Consider the following 15,917-nt stretch of genomic DNA (forward strand, 5'->3'; position numbering starts at 1 on the left):
CTGGTATTTCTTTATCCTCCACATTGCACACATCCTTTTATTCTCTATGTAAACATTTACTTATTCCTCAGTGAGGTAAGAAGACAAAATAGTTATATCGTGTCCTTTGTACTTATTCACAAATATAAATTCAGCAAAGAGTACCTACAGAAAGTAGAAGTGGAGGCCTGGGTGGAACAAAATTTTATTTTATCATGCTTTTGTAAAATACTTAGGGCTTTCTAGTGAGAGCAAAGAGGCAAGCTGTGAAGGTTACAAGAGTAAGTATTGGTTGATGCTGGTAACGTGCTTGCATTTTACTGAAGAACCTGTGATAAAGGAGAGCAACAGAGAACATTATCCAACTCTGGCTTTCTTTTATTGTTGGTATGTTTGCTTGTTTGTTTGTTTCTTGAGCTCCAGTCTGAATCAGAGGCCAAACTGATGTTCTCTTAGGTAAGTTTTTGTCAACTAAGAATCCCGAGCCCCATATTGTGAAGAGTTAAATTTCAAAAAGTTAGTCATAAACAAGGTCCAGACTACCTGAGGGAGACTATAGGGCTTGCCAGACCATTTGGAGCCACCCCTCCCCTTCCTTCACTCCCTAGAGGTGAGTCATCCCCCTGCTGAGTGTGATGGATCATCCCACCCCACATTGCTGAGCGGCTAGGTAGCACGTACTCATTGCTGATGTAATCCCGCACCAAAAGTAACTGTGAGTCCTTTGAATTAGCCAATCCTGTGTAACCTCGAGAAGTTCCCTGGCTTTCCCTATATAAACCCCCACCTTTAGAGGCTCGTGGCTGTTGGCCCTCTATCTCCTGAGTGAGAGGCGTGGCATGTCGGCCCGAGATCTCCTTAATAAAGCTGCCTTTTTGTTATCCCTTCATGAACAGCTTCTTGAGCTTCTTGGGGCATGCCGCCATCCCAAGACTGGAGTGAGAGTCCCTATTTGGGGTTCTTTTGTTCTTTCATTGCATAGCAGTAAATATAACTCATTAGGCAGAACTTCCTGGGGATATGAAGCATAAGAACTAATAGATATTCTAAGGAATATGGTCCATTATTCAACTCCATGATCCCATGTTCCAATTCAATCTAACTTCTTCACTGCAAATATACAATTCAGAAAAATATAGACATTATCTACATTTTTAGAAATGAGATTGGGCTGGAGAGATGGCTCAGTGGTTAAGAGCACTGACTGCTCTTCCAGAGGTCCTGAGTTCAATTCCTGGTACCCACATGTTGGCTCACAACCATCTGTAATGGGATCTGATTCCCTCTTCTGGTGTGTCTGAAGACAGCAACAATATACTCAAAATAATTAATGTAAATATTTAGGGTTGGGGATTTAGCTCAGTGGTAGAACGCTTGCCTAGCAAGCGCAAGGCCCTGGGTTCAGTCCCCAGCTCTGAAAAAAAAAAAAGAAAAGAAAAAGAAATGAGATCTATTCTGGGTTATCTGCTTAAGACATCTACTTATGCAAATAAGTATGATAAATGGATTACCAGTGCAAATAATATTGTGTATTTCCACTTAAAGATTTATGATTTGGGGAATAACCATAATATTAAAACTCAGAAGATCTGGACATAAGCAAGAACATGAATAAATGCTGCATCAATTTAGTAGCTATTTCCCCTCTTCGAATGCCTATGGCCATACTGTCATCCACCTCCCACCATGCCAGATCTCACTGAAATAAACACCTGTGTCCCCACAAATGAAGACTTTCACTATTTGGAACAAATCCTAAACCATCAAAGACCAAGTAGCAAGTCTTTTTCCTGCCTCACATTCTATTGTCTTTTCTGAGCCCATGGAAGAATGTCTTCTCTAGTTCCTAACCACTGTTTTTACATAAATAATTATCACACTTTTAATAGTTTGAGGCAAATAAAGTATTTAATCTCTCACTTTCCCTGGCTCAGAAACTGAGATCAGTTCAAGATAGACCTGTTTTTTTTTCTTAGATGCTCACTTATCTTCTTTCACGTTCACTTGGGCTTCAAAGATTTCCCCCAGCCCTCTGGGTAGGATCAGGCCTAGACAGTAGGCTAGGTGTAGTTCTTTACACAGAGGCTTGGTGATAGTCGTTTGTATACACAATTCACTTTTTAAAGAAAGAAATCTCTTGACAAGAATAAAATGCTTCTTTTAGGAGCGTCCATCATGTAAATTATGTCTACATATGATAATGTCCCTTTTGCTAAAATCACCTGATTATGCACAAATGAAGACAGTCTCGTTCATTTCTTTTGTATTTTCAATATGTTGCCCATTTTTTGTCTTCAGGTATTACAAAAGGCTTATTAAACTGCTGAATAAAAATGTCAGAGGGATTTTTTTATTTTTGTTCTTGTTTTTTACTTTTGAAATCAAATAGAAATATTCTCTATAAAATTTATTCTTCGAAAATTTCACACATGTACACAATGTTTGTTGATTACATCCCTTTCCTCCGGATTCCCCTGCCTCCCCCCACAACACATCTCCCTCCCCACTTCATGCTCTATTATTTTACATATTATAATTAAATTTACAATTGAATCCAATTGAGTTTTATCTCCTCTGGGTTCGGGCCATCTATTGGGGCATGTGAAACCTATGGTTGTCAAACCTCAAGTTAACTTCCACTCTTTCAGCAGCATCGATTCTGAAAGGTCTGCAGTTAGGGGTACGGCCTTTAAACCCCTTTCCTCCATTTTAGAATTTTCAAGTGCCTTGATCTTATACAAATAGATTTTGTAAAGATTACCACAAGTGCTGTGAACTCATATGGGAAAGGGCTATGTCATGTTCAGGGAATTGCATTTCACAGCAGTTCCCATCATCTAGTACTTACATTCTTTCTACCTCCTTCTTCTGCATTGTTTTCTATGCTTTAGGGAGGAGGTATTGGCTTATGTGTCCCATCTACAGCTGAGCACTCTGGACCATATTCTCAGTACTCTCATGAGGCTCTTCATTAACACTACCCATTGCAATATGAAGCTTATATACGAGAGGCTGAGAAGAAGCCAGATCCATGGATATAAAACCAATACAGTGTAGAATACAGTTTGATAAAACGGCCATTAGAAAAAAAATCCATTGTTCGTATGACTTGCAGAGTCCTAGGCTTTGACAATGATTATCGTATTAGGTGCAAAACTCCACTAGCTCATTAGCAAATATAAAATATAATTTCAAATGTGCTTGAAAACAAGTATGGCTCATAGGTGAGCAATAGTCCTCACAGAAGGCATGTGTTATTAAATAAAAATCTATGTGTGCCCTCATGGCTTATTGATTGAGGAGTTTGCAGAGGTAACCAAAACAACACAAGCTATTGCCGTTGCTCTTGGTTGCCTGTCGTAAGCCCATATTGTTAAAGACATAGCATAGAAATCACCCTTGAATTGGCTATGAGTCATTCTCCCTGCTGCATAGTTTTTGCTGTGCTAGAAGCTACTGTATAGGATGCTAAAGGACATCAACTTTCTTATCTAATATTGGACTCTGCAAACACTTATACCAATCAGCCATTGTGCCCACTAATACAATAATGGCATAACTGTTATGGTGATCAACAGTCATTCTCTTGATTTGACATAAAAATATATTTTTAACATTTAATATGCTATACTGTGAATTTAAAGTATTAATTAAAAGTGTGTTAATATTGGAAAGTCATTTTGCATGATTATTTCAACTATGATTTTTAAATTTCCAATGATTTTGATTTTTAGCATGGTTTAATTTTATATTGACTTCAATATTTTGAATACTAAAAACATTAATATTTAATATTCAAAAATTAATATAATGTGTCAAAATTAATTTTTTTAATTTTGAGTGATCTATGTGTCCTTAGAATATACTCACCTTCAGATTTTACATATTTGAAATAATCAACTATTTCCTGTATATAAAAACCTATTTTTCTCATGGTTTTCTTTTACACAAGTCAGTAAATTCTGGTTTTAATAGCAAAATTTAATAATAACTTAATAACAAATTTAAGGAAGTGACATAAATAACATCCTGAAATAATGCAAAAATAAATTGAAGATGACAAAATAGGTGAAAAGAGACACCCACATGCACTTTCATGTTCACATTAAATTTGTTAAAATGTCCACAATGCTTAGTGTGATTAAGATACCTAATGTGATCACCACCAATGAAGCAACAAAAGACTCCTGATAGAAAAACAATCATAATAAAACAATAAAATTGGAATCGTCAAAATTCCTGACTTAGATTCTCAGGATCTAGCAACCAAAACAGCACCATCTTAGCATAAACCCTGACTTCAGAAGATAGAACTGAAGGATTTTCAATATATCACTGTAGGGAATGGGTTTTTAAGACTCTCAAAGGACAGACAAAGAAGGCGGAAAGTAAATGGAGTGATGCTGGAGGGAGACTTCATCACAACAAAGGGAAGAGTCACCAAGGAAAAAAACAACCTAATGATTAGGAAGCTCTTTGCAAGCTATTCATCTAAGAAAAGATTAACTTCTAGAATACAAAAGGAGTTTGAAAACCCAGTTACAGGCCTGAAAACTGCCATTTAAAAACAGGTCAAAGATCTCAGTGCATAATTGTGAAAAGAACATAACCTGTGGTCAATCAGCACATGAAAATATGCTCCATGTGTTTAATCATTGGATAAATGGGATTCAAATTTGCCATGAGATACCATTTTACTCAGCTATTCACAACAAGTAAATACTAATGTATGCTGTCCAAACAGCAGAGTAAAGGAAACCCATATTTATCATTTTGGACACCAAGAACTGTATAGAGGCTCTTCAAATGCTTCAATTAAAACTAACAAATGATCTAGTATACTACTGCTTAGGTTTCTGTACTAGAAAGCTTTGTGACACTGGAACAAAATGTCTAACAGAAACAGCTTACAAGAGGAACGATTGAGTTTGAATCCAGACTTAAGAGTGTTGCAGTCCGGGGCTGGAGAGATGGCTCAGCGGTTAAGAGCACCCGACTGCTCTTCCAGAGGTCATGAGTTCAATTCCCAGCAACCACATGGTGGCTCACAACCATCTGTAAAGAGATCTGATGCCCCCTTCTGGTGTATCTGAAGACAGCTACAGTGTACTTATATATATATATAATAAATAAAATAAATCTTTAAGAAAAAGAGTGTTGCAGTCCGTCACAGCAGTGAGGTCATGGGGTGTTTATGAAGAGGAGAGTGCATGGCAGAAATGCTTACATCACGTCCTACTTGGAAGCAGAAGAATCACAGTTGGGAGCAGGGGAAGGTGTTTGCCCTTCAAAACCCACCTTTAACTAATGCATGTCTTTGAATGAGCTGCTGCTTTTTTGTGCTATCCTTTTTGTTGCTACTAAAGATAAAGTGGGTGACTATCCTGTTATCAGTCTTTTTCCTAACACAGGCCAACGGATGTAGATGATCATGGTCTAAATCTTCTGAAACTGTAAGTTCGAACAAACCTTTTCCACATTCAAAATGTTTCTTTCATGTATTTCTTACAGTGATAGAGCTTACTAACCGAACCATGTATCATGTTACAAAGCCGTACTAATTTAAGAAATCGTTTTACTAATATGAAAATGTTAACATAAAGCCAGACATAGTGATTCATGACTCTAGTCCCACATCTGGAGAGCAGAAACAGGAAGATCATGAGAGTCTAACTGAAAAACTATGTACACACGAATACACACACTCACACACACACACACACACACACACACATCATATCACATAAACACATATATCACATATATTTATATTTGAGAGGAGAAATTTGTTATGCAAATCTAAATTTTAATACTTATTAGGGTAAATCAGTAAGACCTCAAGACCTGGGCAAATTAATGAATCTCTGTCTCAAAAGAAAAAAAAAGTTCTCAGGTTTCAGAAGTTAAGTAGGGCCAAAAGCCTTTCAGAGTCCTGTGAATGGACAAGGACACTGGAAGTCCAGCAGTGGACTAGCGCCAGGACTTTAAAGATCCCAACAATGACCCGAAGCCTAACATTCCTCCTCAGAGCTGCTGAAATTCTTTGTTTGCTGAACCATCGACAGCTGAACCTGGGAGAAGAGCAACTAGAGGCCTCTGGAGTTTCCCATCATTTTGCTGTCTGATGTACTATACTGTCTTATGTGTCTTCACCTGAGGCATATATAAGGAGCTGTGATGTGAATAACCTTGCTGACTTAGGTCATCACTCTTGCAGCACTCGTGATCACAGCTTTGACTCTTTCCTATCTCATCCACGGTCCTCCCCATTCATGTCCTATCGTGAACCCTGGAAGAACATCAGCTTTGTCTTACTCAAGATATAATTTACTGATGACCAACATAACCTTGCACGTGGCCATATCTTAGATTCAGGTTAGAGTACTGTTACTTAATTGATTGATCAATTAACCAATAGATATAATGCATGAAAAGAGAATAAAAAACTACGAAATAGACCCACACATTTAGTAGTAAACTGATCTGTGACCAAATTTCCAAATACACATAAGAAAATGAATTTTGCTAATGAAATGCATTAGGAAAGGAAGGGATTCACACACAAAGCATAAAGCTAGTGAACATCACATTAAAGCAGTCTCACAGTGGATTAAAGTCTTATATATAATGCTTGAAAACAGAAGAGCGCCTACGCAGCATTGTCTTACCAATAATTTTTCAACCTTGAGTGCTCAAGGAATGAGAACATAAATAGACAAATGAGATTGCAACAAGCTAAATTTTTCCGCACAAAAAGGAAACAATTAACAGCGTGAAAATACAGCCTGTAAAGTGCTATAAAATGTTGTCATGCGTTTAAGATCCTATAAGTCGATTTACTATCAAGAATCCATCCGATTAAAAACGGGCTAAAGGTCTAAATGGCATTTATCAAAAGAAAGCATAGAAACAGATGAGCCTCAATATCATTAATCATTAGAGAAATATAGATGAAAACCCACAGTGAGATATAACTTCACACCCATCAGCCTGGCTTGTATAGAATTGCTAAGTTTTGGCAAGGATATGGAGGATGGAGAGTCCTGGCACATTGAAAATATAAATTGATAGAGCTATTGTAGAACTTCCACTAATGTCAAAAGATTAAGTTATCTCAGGATTCAGCAATCCCACTGTTGCATGTTTGTCCCTAAGATCTGCACTCAAAATATCAAAGGGATAGCTGGCTTCCTCATTCCTGTGCATAACACAATATTCACAAGAGCCACGTTATGCAATCAAGGGAAAGCTCACCAGTCAATGAGTGGATAAAAGGCTCACGCATATACAATGGAATTCTTTTGGCTTTATGAAACTGATTTGTGCCTTTTGTTAGCATGGGTGAACAGAGAGTAGGGTGGTACAGATATGGAAACAAAACACACATCTGTTCAACCCAGATAACAAAGCAATGAGTGACCAAAGTAACCATTCCACCATCTCTAACTTACCCATCAATGAGCGTGCTTAGTTTACTTATAGGAATGCAAGTGAAAGGGTATTTCCACAGGAGTGCACAGGAGGCTCAGGGTCAACTGTACTACCAACATCCCCACCCAAAATTAGGTCATCACTCATGGAAGCTGCATACCAGGAGTTCTCTGGATGGTGTGAAGAAAATTTGAGATGAATGCCTCCTCTCTACCAGGCAGTTTTTGAGTGGCTTTGAGAACAGAGGAAACTTGTAAATACTGTGTCATGGACTCTCTGAGGCTTGCGATTTTTTTTTTCTAAATCTTAAGTGTCTCCTCCTAGGATTGGTTTCAATTCTAAAGACATTACTAAAAATCAAGTGGTACTTATTCCAGTTAGCTTGACTCAGTCATTCAGAAAACAAGCATCTAATATGTTACTCATCCTTCCATAAGTAAATAGAGTGAGTACTGGTAAATGTGAAATAAAGTTAAAAATAAATTTAAGGAGCTAGAGATCACCAAAATATTCATATATATTTATGTTTATTAAATTTCTTTAGAGTAAAACTAGGTTTAAAGAGAAAAATGGGCATCAAACTGTTTTTGAAGTTTAAACTGTAAAGTCTTGTATAAGGAGAGAGATATGATGGTAAACTTTCAGAGCTTGGGAGGTAGAGACAGGAGGATTACGTAATTGCGTAGTAGAATTTCCCTTAGAAAGTAATAGCAATCAGGAAAGTACTTGGAATGCAGCTGTCTTAGTCAGGGTTTCTGTTCCTGCACAAACATCAAGGCCAAGAAGCAAGTTGGGGAGGAAAGGGTTTATTCAGCTTACACTTCCACATTGCTGCTCATCACCAAAGGAAGTCAGGACTGGAACTCAAGCAGGTCAGGAAGCAGGAGCTGATGCAGAGAGCACAGAGGGATGTGACTTACTGGCTTGCTTCCCCTGGCTTGCTCAGCTTGCTTTCTTATAAAACTCAAGACCACCAGCCCAGGGATGGCACCGCCCACAAGGGGCCCTCCCTCTTTGTTCACTAATTTAGAAAATGCACTACAGCTGAATCTCATGGAGGCATTTCCTCAACTGAGGCTCCTTGCTCCCTGATAACTCCAGCTTGTGTCAAGTTGACACGCAAACCCAGCCAGTACAATAAGCATGGGGCTCCACTGAAAGCCACATGAAGTGACACACTTGTGATCTTTGGAATCTGACTAACTGAATTGGATCCCTCCAGGTTTGATGAAAGATGCTGTCATAAAAATAAGGTGGAGTTAAGGTATGAGAGGGAAACTCCAGTGTTCATCTGTAAGGTGAAAGGTTCAGTCAGGATCCAAAAGCAGGAAATGTCAGTTTCAAGTCCACATCCAGATAAGTGAACAGATAGGACATATGGTTGAGTAGGCTGAACTAACCATTTGGGACAAAGGTGAGCTGAAGTTCCAGAGGTAGTCAGGGAAGACCTCTACTAGTTGTTTGTTGCTGTAAACACCAGGCATCAGCTGGAAGGTTCATGTGGAGTGCTGCCAGTGTCAGGTATTCATTGCTTTAGGGGGCACAGATGAGATGGCTGCACTGTTTCCTTCATCAGCCCTGTCTAATATAGTTTTGATACAACCATGTGCCCCTACAGTGCTAATTCTCCCTCCTAAAATTAAAGATACCACCCTTTCTACTGCTAGGAATAAGTCATTTGTCAATCAGGTGTGTTCTATGGGTCCATCCAAGAGCTATAATAACTATTCCCTGCCTCAAAATGAAGCCAAAAAAAGCTGCTTGTAAAATTAAATCTCCTAAACTTTAGGCATAAGCTGAAAGCATGCTGTTTTAGATGATACAGTACTATGGAGGGCAGAGTCTGATCCCAAAAGATTTCCAGTGAGGAAAATCGTTACCCTCTATCCAACACACACACACACACACACACACACACACACACACACACACACACACACACACGTACTCACTTGCACACATTTGAATGTATATGGACACTTGGAGCACACAGAGAGGGAGCTGGAGAGAGGAAGAGATGAAGAAAGGGAGAAAAGGAGAGAGGGAAGGAGGAAGGGAGGGAGGGAAAGGGGGGAGAGAGAGAGATTTCAGCATATTAATGGTGCTTTGGTTTCATAGCTATTGTCTACTCTGCTCACAAAGAAAATCTAGAAAAGTAGGTAATTCAATTTCTAACTTCATCTCAGGGCAAAGAGACCAGAGCCTCGGCTTGGCTTGGCGAGGTGACTTATTTCAGAGCACTTGGGCAATCTGCATTGTAGCCAAATCTTAAATTGGCGTCATTTGACTGCTGGCTCCGTGTGTTTTCACTCTGGTCTACTGTAAGTGGTGCATTTGGGTAATTTTTCCTTTATATTAATTTTCTAAATGTACTTGGGGGGAAAATAAGATGTGCAAGAGCATTTAAAAAAGAAATTGGAAAATGAAAGTCAGGAGGGCAAGCCCTAAAGCACAATACACCAATTCAGAGAAATGAAGGGCAGGTCCAGCATGGCTCTGGGGCAGGCAGGGGAGAACATGAAATAGCAGCATTGAGGTCAAGCTTACGAGAAGAAATGCCTGTGAGATTGATTCCCCATTATTATTGTTATTCAAACAAAGACCCACAGCTGCTACCTGGACCTTTGGCCTAAACCACAGGCTTCTGTAGTGAATTCCTCTCAAAGGGTTCTTCTTAAGCAACGTTTTAAAATGAATAAAAGATAAAAAAAATATGACAATGAGTGGGACTCCTTTGCTCACTAGTGAGTTCATCGCTTAATAACTTAATAGCTTCAGTTCCCAACATCCCCCCCTGAGAATATTAAATAACAACAAAGCAAGAGAAAAAAACGACTTGCTGCACATCTGAAATACAAGGCATGGTATTTCATTTTTTTTAAGAGCTTCCCTGGCTCACTCAGAAAGAATTGATGGAGGTAGGAGGAAACAGTTGGGGAGAAAGCTAAAAATTCCATTGTCATTTCTAACATCAGACACTCTTTCCCCGAGCACTTGCAATGCAACTCTCAGAAGAATTTGGTAAAGCAAGCATTTTTCCCTTAGGCGGCTTTGGCAAATGTGTTGCACGAGCTAAAATCCAAGTTGCCACCTGTTTCTGTAAGTAAAGGGTTTCATTTCTATTAACTGACGCATGAGCTGTGGATGCTTTCGACTTAACAATGGTTACACGCATCTCACTCTGGCTTCCCCTCTCTTCTCTGGCCCTTGTGATTTCTGTTGGAAAAAAAATTTAAAGAGACACAGGGAGTGCAAAGATGGACTTTATCACAGCGTTAGAGAAAGCATCGGTAAGAGATGATATTGAGAAATGGCTAAAGAGACCAATGTGGAGAAAAATAGTTTCATAGGGTGAGAATAGACAATTGTCAGAAAGAATAGCTCATGGGTGTCCTCTCTCCAGAAATGCCATTGTGAAGGGGAATATTTTCAGGAATAGTGTGGTCAATATCCATGGAGAGGACTGTGCAGCAATGCAAGCTTAAAAACAAAAACAAAAACAAAAACAAATGTAGTTATCCCAGTAAGTACTAAAGAATGAAATAAGTTGAAATTTCCCACTTTACTTATAGTTAAGAATAGCATGCTTCATGCGGGCAAGGATGTGGAACAGGGGAATATTCCTCCATTGCCGGTGGGAGTGCGAACTTTTACAACTTCTGTGGAAATCAATTTGGCAGTTTCTCAGAAAACTGGGAAGAGTTCTACCTCAAGGCCGAGCTATACGACTCCTTGACATATATCCAAAAGATGCTTCAACATCTCACAAAGACACTTGCTCTACTATGTTCCTGCAGCTTTGTTTGTAATAGCCAGAAACTGGAAACAACCTAGATGCCCCACGATTGAAGAATAGATAAAGAAAATGTGGTAAACTTACACCGTGGAGTATTATTCAGCTATGAAAAACTGAAACATCAAGAAGTTTGCAGGCAATAGGATAGAACTTGACAATATCATCCTGAGTGGGGTAGCCCTGTCCCCTCAGGGCATGTATAGTATGTACTCACTAATAAGTGGCTATTAATCTTAAAGTACAGGCACCATACACTTACAGACCAAAAGAAGCTAAACAAAAAGGAGGCCTAAGCAAGGATTGAGACTTACTTAGTGTTGTTTCCTCACTTAGAAGGAAGAATAGTCATAAAAAGCAGACGGAGGGAGGAAAGTGGAAGAGAGGGGGCATGAAGAGAGAAATGGGAGATTCAGGATCAGGTGTGGGGGAGACAGGAGAGGTGGCTAGATGGCCATGAAAATGAATGGAAATATGCAAGCAACAGGGGTGAGGAGGTGGGGGCATTTTCAGGAAAGACAGAGACCTGGGATAAGGAACATGCTCAAGAACTAATGGGGGTGACCTTAGCTGTAACACTGGAGAGGTGAATCAGGAGAGAGTACCTCCTGTAGCCAGTAATGAACCTCAGTGGAAGGATTGAGACACCAATCGACCCACAAAACTTTCATACCAAGATTTAGCCTCTCTAAAAGTAAGGCTGACATAGGGGAAGGAGTAGAGACTGAGGGAATAGTTATCTATTAATTGGCTCAACTTGCCATCCCATAGGCAAGCACCAATCCCTAACGCTATTGATGATACTCTGTTATAATTGCAGACAGGAGCAAGTTGTCCTCTGAGAGGTTCTACCCAGCAGCTGACTCATACAGATAGATAGAGACACCCACAGCCAAACAGTGGATTGAGCTTGGGGACTCTTATGGAAGAATAGGAGGAAGGATTGCAGCCTCATAGAGGATAGGAACTCCACAGAAAAACCTACAGAATTAACTCACCTGGACCCTTGCGGATCTTAGAGTCTGAACCACCAACCAGACAATATACATGGGCTAGACCTCGGCCTCAAATGTAGCAGATACACGGTATGACATTCGTGTGGGTTCTGAACAACTGTAACAGGCTGGGGGTGTGTGGGGCAATCCTAAAAGCTGTTGCCTGTATGTGGGATATGTTGCTCTAGCTGGGGTACCTTGTTTAGCCTCAGTAGGAGAGGAAGTGTCTATTGTCACAGAGACTTGAAGTGTCAGGGTGGGAAGGATACTCAGGTGGGTACATGCTCTGAATAGGAGGGGAGGGGACATGAGGAAAAGATTGTGGGAGGTAGAGACAGTGAGCAGGGTGAAAGTGAACAAATAAAAAAATTAGATTAAGTTAAAGCAAAAACAAATAAGAGCTATAGCATGTTTCTGGAATCCTTCCTGCTCCCTGTATCAGCTAAACTCAATTTCTTTACCAAATTGTTGTTCTAATCTTTTTGTCCTGACTTCTGTAAACATGACTGCCTCAGAGAAACATTTGCTCAAGGTCCTTAGTCACATATATGAAATTTCAAGCCCATCAATGATGAAAAATGTCAAAATGACACTTAATAGCCTGTAATGTAGAAACTGTAGACTGAGAACTAACCTTTCAGAATGTTAGCTCAACTGGGGCCACCAACATAAAAAAGGTGAGTTCTCTTACTCTCCAAGTGGTGATTGGTTTCTCCATGATCTTATTTCTGCAATGCAAAGTCTTGTATTTCCATATTTGTTAAGTCCCCCTCCCTGTGTTCTTGTGGAATTGGCCAATAACATCATTCTGTGAAACCAGTGCTTCCAACAAATCGGAAGAGACATCATCATTTATGTGAGTCATAAAAGGCAGGAACCATATTGTCTGGGTAGGCTTAAACAAATCCAGTTTTGGGTGTGGTGCAAACTTTAAAAAAAATTTACCTTGCCAAAATAATTTCATTTTGTCTTCGTTTGGACAACACAGGGATTATAATTCTTTGTTTCTAACACCTATGTGATTAAATACCCTTTACACTATTTTCTGGGTGTTTTTCTGATATGAGTGACAAATTCACATGTGCCAACTCTTAAGAAAGGGGTCATGGGTACAATTTTTGAGAAAGAAAGACTCTACAAAAGCAAACCTCTGATATTTGGGGCGTTTTAGAAAGTCATATCTTCATCCTAGGCCAACACACAACTCTGATCTCCACTCACTTGAATAGTGCAAAGAACTAAAGAATTTTAGATCCTGGTTTCACAAATTTCTGATAACAAAGAAGATCCTGTCTATCTTGTTATTTTAATGTACACGTAACAGAATCTAGGGGTATATCTGAAAATAGAAAAACTCAACTGAGAAAATGTCTCCAAATATTTTCCTGTAGACAAGTCTGTGAGGCACTTACTTGGAGAATGATTGATCAAGGAGATACCAGCTGCATGTGGCTGGTGCCACACCTGGGAAAATGATCCGGCTGGGATAAGAACACAGACTGAGGAAGTCACTGGAAAACCAGAAAGCGGCATTCCCCCGAGCCTCTGCATCAGTTCTCACTTCCAGCTTCCTGGCCTATCTTGCCTTCATGATGGACTATCACACAGAACTGCAAGACGTAATAGACCTCCTTTTCCCAAAGTTGACTTTGGTTAGGATGTTTATCATGATGATAGTAAATGGTCAAGGCAAAGGTTTTCCTCAATCACTTCCAAGTCTACTGATGTCTCCCAAGGTATCCAACATCATGTTAGACTAAATATAAGAGAAGCAAGATCCTCAAAGCCTTATTTATCCTCAGTCTCCCTAGATCTGTGCATCAGAAAATTACGGTAAAATCCTAGACAGGAACATTGAGACAGGTGGGGGAAGAGTGTTACGTTCAAGGTTAAATAACTCTTTCTTTCCTGAAAACACACTGGTCTCTTATTTTCTTAGTTTGGTGAGGGCAAAATGTAATGATGACTTCAAGGCAAGTGAACTTAAAATCAACTCTTTCACATGTGAGATGATAATTTTGTCTTTGGCCATCTGCAGCGACAATGGAAGAAAATTTTCACCTCAGATCTTGAACAGTTAACAAAGACAGCCAGTTCCCTCACATTTAATGTGAGTTTCAGCTTATGTTTTGCCATGAACATTGTTGATAGTCTGTAGATGAGGAAGGAAATATTGATATATTCCAACTGTATCCTTCACCATCAGTTCAAAGGTTTGTCCTTTAGCTAGAAAATGTGCTCAATTTCAAAGGATTTCCTTTTGAACATGATCCTACTTTGTGTGTTTTGCTTTGCTCTGATTTCCCATCACTCTTTCTTGCAATGAATGGGTGAACAAAGGTGCTGGTGTCAGTTCACAAAGAGCAAAAAGACTTAATAGGCAGGAGGAAACATCTGGCCACTTAGATGTGACTCTGTGAACCAAGGGTAAGTCACTTAGAATTTTTTCTTGATAATATTTTCTTTGTATCCTAGATAAGTTGAAACTAGTTTGGAAGGTTTTGGGTTGTTTTGCCACCAGAGGACAGAGTCGAAATAATCATGAGCTTCTCACATTGAGAAGGTGTTCTAGGGCTGGAGAGATGGCTCAGCCATTAAAGGCTAGAATCACAACCAAAAATAGAAGAGAAGACATTTTAGAAGGGAGAGTAAAAAATTTTCTGGTAAAGATCTACAACCTATTGGCTTCCTCATTAACTGTGTGACTGACTGAGCACCTGAGGATACATGAATGCTTCAGTGTCTTCACCCACCAGTTGTCCGGTGGGTAAATATGAGTATCAAAATAGCTAAGGCATCTACATGCAGCTTAAAGCTTGTAGAGACCCAGTAAGAAAAAAATTAGAGGTTATCATTCTAAAGGGGTAGTGCTGAATGATAATAAACAAGATAACCCAATTGAAACTCTTTTGAGATAAAAAGTACCACATATTGTGCAGGGTGTCACTTCACTAATTTTTTCTCAGCCTGTTTATCCTTTGAGTAGAGGAAGCCTACTGACTTGTTTGAGTTAATTTTATATCCAGCCACTTTGCTGAAGTTGTTTGTCAGGTTTAGTAGTTCTCTGGTGGAATTTTTGGGGTCATTTAAGCATATTGTCATATCATCTGCAAATAGTGATATTTTGACTTCTTCCTTTCTGATTTGTATCCCTTTGACATCCTTTTGTTGTCTGATTACTCTGGCTAGGAATTCAAGTACTATATTGAGTAAGTGAGAAGAGAGTGGGTAGTCTTGTCTAGTTCCTGATTTTAGTGGGACTGCTTCAAGTTCTTGTCCATTTAACTTGATGTTGGCTACTGGGTTGCTGTATATGGCTTTTACTATCTTTGGGTATGGGCCTTGAATTCCTGATCTTTACAGGACTTTTATCATGAAGGGGTGTGGAATTTTGTCAAATGCTTTCTCGGCATCTAATGAGATGATCATGTGCATTTTTTCTTTGAGTATGTCTATAGTGGATTACATTGATGAATTTCCATATAATTAACCATCCCTCCTACAGCTCTGGGATGAAGCCTATTTGACCATGATGGATGATTATTTTGATGTGTTCTTGGATTTGGTTTGCAAAAATCTTATTGAGTATTTTTGCAGCAATATTCATAAGGGAAATTGGTCTGTAGTTCTCTTTCTTTCTTGGGTCTTTGTGTAGTTTAAGTATCAGTGTAATTGTGGCTTTGTAGAACAAATAGCAGGTAGTGTTCCTTGGGTTTCTA

This window comes from Rattus norvegicus, chromosome 14 (genome assembly GCF_021556685.1).
Source record: "Rattus norvegicus strain SHRSP/BbbUtx chromosome 14, alternate assembly SHRSP_T2T, whole genome shotgun sequence".
Classification (NCBI taxonomy): domain Eukaryota; kingdom Metazoa; phylum Chordata; class Mammalia; order Rodentia; family Muridae; genus Rattus; species Rattus norvegicus.